The sequence below is a fragment of the Osmerus mordax genome, chromosome 2 (genome assembly GCF_038355195.1).
Source record: "Osmerus mordax isolate fOsmMor3 chromosome 2, fOsmMor3.pri, whole genome shotgun sequence".
In the NCBI taxonomy this organism is placed as follows: domain Eukaryota; kingdom Metazoa; phylum Chordata; class Actinopteri; order Osmeriformes; family Osmeridae; genus Osmerus; species Osmerus mordax.
Genome location: NC_090051.1, coordinates 8,398,505 through 8,403,907, shown reverse-complemented (window position 1 = coordinate 8,403,907; position 5,403 = coordinate 8,398,505). Strand labels below are relative to the sequence as shown.

Genomic DNA, 5,403 nt, shown 5'->3' with positions numbered 1-5,403 from the left:
AAACAGCTTGCATCTTGCCTTTCTTGCAAAACATCTTACAAGCTGTTAGATCTAGAATACTTCTTGTGGACTACTCTGGCAAAGGGTGACATATTAAACGACTCAGAATGCGATGGTGGACAATCCTGTAAAAGAGACCACAGAACACAAATGAAGGCCTGTTATCTCAACTTAAATCTGATTACAGTTACATCAGCTAACTGAGCGAGACAGAAACATAACTACCAGGATATTATGGGTGTCCATGTCCTCATCTCTGCAGCGATTGATGATGCCTTTGTAGAAATCATCCTCAGCAATGATTAGCTGCTCTGTGTGTAACTTCTCCATGTCTTCACTACAAATGATGTTACTTTGCTCCACTTTATCCTCCCACCCTCCTCCTTCTATCCATTTGAGGTAAGGTAGGAAGTTAACATCCTGGTCCGTGATCAGCTTTGGGATGTCGGTGAAGCCATCTACCACATGCTCTGAATCCTGCCAAAATGGGTTAATGAATAATGGGAATATTATAACACAATAAATAAGCTTGATTTATTGATGGTCTTTATTGGGTGTAGCATTGTTCTCTCACATAATATATTATTATTGGGTGTGCTTTGCCTTTGGCAAGGGCACAACCTTTGTTCTCTCACATATATATTATTGTTGGAATGCTGCTTCAGCATTCCAAGTATTATTCTTTGAATCTTTATTCAACTTCTATTTCTTCTGTGACACCTTTCAGTTCCTTCAAATCTTCAGCTATTAAAACCGTTCAGCTAGCAAAAAATTCTGCAGTTTCAGGCTATGACTGCTATGACCTTTCAGCTTTCTACCTCTTATGTTTGGATTAATATAAATCAATATTCATAATATTTTTAACATGGTTTTCCAATGGAGATTTTTTTCAAATCCTCTCAATCCTCTTCAACTTTCAAATCCTTCTTCTTCCTCAATCTTTCAGCTACAGCCAACCTTTAAATTATTTTTTTTTTAATCAGCTTTTTGATATCTATTCAACTTTTTAAAATATCACTGATTATATTTCATGAGTTTTTCAAACCGTTTCTGAGATGTACATGTGTGTGTATGTGAGAGCCTAGAGTGCTGACTGAAACGCTTAAAGTGGAGGGGAGCTTCGAAATCTTGTTGAAAAAATATTTCTAGTTTGCCAGCATTGCCACAATTTTCACTCTTCATGCTTAATTTTTGGATCCAGGGCAGGCGCAAGCACCTTCGCCGCCCCCCCCCCCCCCCCCCCCCCCCCCCGGGAGCGCAAACCGTAGAGACGCCCCCCCACCCCGGCGCCCTCTGCTGGTGGTGCAGGACGGTTAATTAATGGATGCACTTCGGAATTTGGCGCCCCTCTCTTAATGGCGCCCTAGGCGGCTGCCTAGTTCGCCTTGTGAAGCACGGAGACAGACTCCAAGGGAGAAGGTAAGCCGAAGGGTTTTAATAGCACCTCTTGGTACAAAACAAACATTAAAGAAAACAAAGTTATGTCGGCGTGTCTCTTCTTCAAGGGTCTTTGCCTCTGGCCCTCCTGGCTCATTCGTTGGTCTCTTCTCTCCTTACGGCGAGTCTGTGTAGCATAAAAACCACGTCAACCACCATATCACCCCTTGTTGTCCCCTTTTGTACTCACCAGGAGTGGGGTAGATGAGCAACAGGTGTGCCTCGTTGAGGCTTTGCTTCGGTAACGAGGCCAACGGGCTGCCAGGCCCATGGCTGACAAGGCCCCCTTGTCACAGCCTATAGCAAACGCCGGCCCTGTTTGGATCAATAGATAGGAAATGTTGTTCTGGTCGTAGACGTGTGTGGAATCCAACACACTTACACATTTGTTCAGAGCCCGACGAAAGCGAGACAAAGTCCAACTCTCGCCCCATAGAGACCAATGCAAATCTGGTGACACATTTCTCAGAGAAATCAGAAGGAACACGTTTTTGAAACTGCCGGTAGAGTCATATTTCTGAAAATATCCTTTTGGACGTATAGTTTTGCGTCTAGGTTAACTTGTTTGAGGTGCTAGGTAAATGTATGTTATTCTCTCTGCCCAGCTCGTAAGCGATCACAGCTGCGCCATCACCGTGGCAACCAAACAGACACGCACCAGGAAAGCAGAAGGAACACGTTTTTGAAACTGCCGGTAGAGTCGTATGTCTGACCGCACAAACATATTAAGGATATCTATGGTTTCGGCAGAGTCTTGGGTCTCTGAAAATATCCTTATTTTTTGGATTGGACGTATAGTTTTGGATCTAGGTCAGTGTTTCTCAAACTTTTTCAGACCAAGGACCACTTAGCCAATAAAAAAAAACTTGCTGACCATCTAACTAAATAGTATATCCCTGGAACAACATGCCTTCTACCTAGACTTGACGCCATACAATTGTTAGCGGCACATGATTTTCGCGGGTGGGCACTCCTTTTTTACGTACCGGTAGGCTAGTTATAGATATGACGAGTTTCTAGTTGGCCACAACTGCGCGGAGCTCAAGATATATATATAGAAAAATATATATAGGGCACAGAGGGAAGTCAACACACAGATTGCAGTTTGGGATCCACCCTTTTATTACAGTGTATTTAATAATAAAATAAATTTAAGTTACTAGAAATAACTTAAATCCAACCTCAGCACACCCCCACCAGTCGTGCCGGTATTCCCAAGTCCCAAATAATAATAATAAAGTCCAGATTGCCGCAGCGCGTCTCCGACTCTCAACCCTTTCGGCTGCTTGGTCTGTCGCCGCTCGCTGCGTGTGGGTCTCCCTTGTCCGCAACACCCACTGTTACCGCGTTCCACCGTCATTCACTGCACCCGAGGGAACAAACACACACAGTTTATAAGCCATTTAGAACATCACCACTCCATGTCCCCCACAATCATAAAAATTGCAGCAAGTTTTATATAGCACAGCTTATTCACCCATCATCCTCTGACTTAGTGGGAAGAATGGCACTGCTTCTGCTGAGACATGAGCCGAGTGATGTCTGGCTCCAGACTGGAGAGTTTCAGTCTCATATTTGGCTCCACGTTGATCCGGTTGCGTTGCTTTGTTTTCAGACCAACAAGTGTGAAAAAACCAGCTTCACAGTTGTAGGTGGTTGGAAACGGCATCAACACTTTAAGAGCCGAGCCAGCCAGCTCAGGATGCTCAGGTTGGACATGGACAAACATTTATCTCTGAAAGTCGTCTTCAGAGTCCCATCTGATGTGATTTCCACAAGGCTGCCAGCCTCTCTGGGTGGACGCATGGAGCAGACATGTGTGATGTGTTCTTTGTCTCCGAATGGACTTCCGATCCACTCATGGCCTGCATCTTACTCTGGGAAATATCTTCCCAACTGCGAGTGAAGGCCTTGCAGATGTTCCATCACCTCGTCGCGCAGTTCAAATAAATGGGTGAGGACTTTACCACGCGACAGCCAGCAAACTTCAGTATGAAAAATAAGTTTTTTATGTTCGCTTCCCATTTCTTCACACAACACTTTAAAAAGACGTGAGTTCAGAGCTTTGGTTTTGATTGTGTTAACCAATTTCACAGACTGGTCCAGTACTGCCTTGAGACACGGGGGCATCCTCTTGACAGCCAGCTGTTCTCTGTGAATGCAACAATGTGTTGCCGTGGCCAATGGTGCTACTGCGCGTACTCGCGCTGTTAGTCCTCTATGTTTCCCAGTCATTGCAGTTGCACCGTCTGTACAAATGCCAACGCATCTAGTCCAGTCCAGGTCATTCTGTGTAATGAAATCGTTGAGTGAGTCAAAAATAGCTTCTCCTGTTGTGTCAACGTTTTGAGCCATCGATTGTATTCGCCGCTGGACTGTGTCATTAGACAGCGGTATTTTGTCTACCATATCACCTGCTTTTTTTCCTCCTAACAAAAGCTCAGCTATGCGCTTCGCAGCTGGTTTAACTAATTTTTCACCAAGCGAATGAGATTTACCCAGTTTTGCGATCATCAGGGATATGTCGTATGAAGCCTCTGTAGTCGACGCATTTTCCCCGGCTAAAAAAAACTGTGAGGGCTCCTTCTTCATCTGTTTCTTCAGTTCATCCCGTTTTCTCTAAAAAAATCCTATAGGTTTCCCCATGTACTCCTTGTACTTACTCTCAAAATGCCGCTTGAGCTTAGCAGGTTTCATGCATTCATTTGCTAACGATTCATAACACAAAACACAATGTGGTTTAGGATCCTCTTCGTCCCCAGCCCAAAAAAATCCAAATTGTATGTAGTCCTTGTGGTATTTTCTTTTCACTTTAGCAGTGGATTTTTCATGTTCAGGCTGAGGCAAACTAGCACTACTAGCATCCAAGGGCTCCACGATCGCCACTGCGGCTGAATCATCTCAGCGTTGCACCTTCTCCTTATCTTTCTCATTTAATGTCCTTTTCATTGTCCCTGTCTTAAGCCACTGATCCATGACCTTGTTCATATATTAGGCTATGTAAGGGATAATGTATTCTGCTAATTATGATTTCCGCTAAGAAAATGTTTTTCTTCACACAAATAGAATGTTCAGGTGTTGCGTAGCAACCCATTACTTGATGACTTCAAATCAAGGAACTTTTTGGAACGTTTTCCAAAAAGGAGGGTGGAGGCTGGAGGTGGTGCTGGATGACCGAGCACCACCTCCAGCTGAACCTCGCCAAAACAGAACTCCTCATCATCCCGGCCAAAACCTCCATCTCCCACAATCTCTCATTCACCCTGGGATCGGCGACGGTGACCCCTTCATCCTCTGCAAGGAACCTCGGGGTGACCACGGATGACGAGCTCTCCCTCACAGCCCACATTGCTGCGGTCTTCCGGTCGTGTAGATTCACCCTCTACAACATCCGGAAGATCAGGAGATACCTGTCTGAGCATTCCACCCAGCTGCTAGTCCAAGCACTTGTCCTCTCAAAGTTGGACTACTGCAACTCGCTGCTCGCCGGTCTCCCAGCATGCGCAACCCGCCCTCTCCAGAGGATTCAGAATGCGGCGGCCCGTCTGGTCTTCAATCTACCCAGACGCTCCCATGTTACCCCGCTCCTCATCTCCCTCCACTGGCTTCCCATCACGGCCCAAGATTCAAGACTCTGGTACTGACCTTTCGAGCGGTGAACGGGACTGCACCCGACTACATCAAGTCTCTCCTCCAGCCTTACACCCCCCCCCCCCCCCGCCACCTACGGTCTTCTTCTGACAACCGTCTGGTGGTCCCACCGCTCAAGAGCGCCCGGTCCCAACACAAGCTCTTCTCCTGTCTGGCCCCCCAATGGTGGAATCAACTCCCCACCTCCATCAGGGACACTGACTGTCTCCCCACCTTCAAGAAAAGGCTCAAGACGCACTTGTTCCGGGAGTACAACGGCACTTAGGAATGCTTGGCTGGACCTGATGTTAGTTTCCTCCAGGATCACAATGACTC

General features: G+C 46.0%; 1 long non-coding RNA gene across 1 annotated transcript; it reads right to left on the bottom strand.

The window, feature by feature from the left end:
- Positions 1–2,535: 2,535 nt before the first annotated feature.
- On the bottom strand, positions 2,536–3,049 carry LOC136956663 (uncharacterized). Its single transcript, XR_010878227.1, has 2 exons — positions 2,915–3,049; positions 2,536–2,800 (listed from the first exon to the last, which is right to left on the bottom strand). It is a non-coding gene; the product is annotated as an uncharacterized lncRNA (long non-coding RNA).
- Between the last annotated feature and the right edge of the window lie 2,354 nt (positions 3,050–5,403).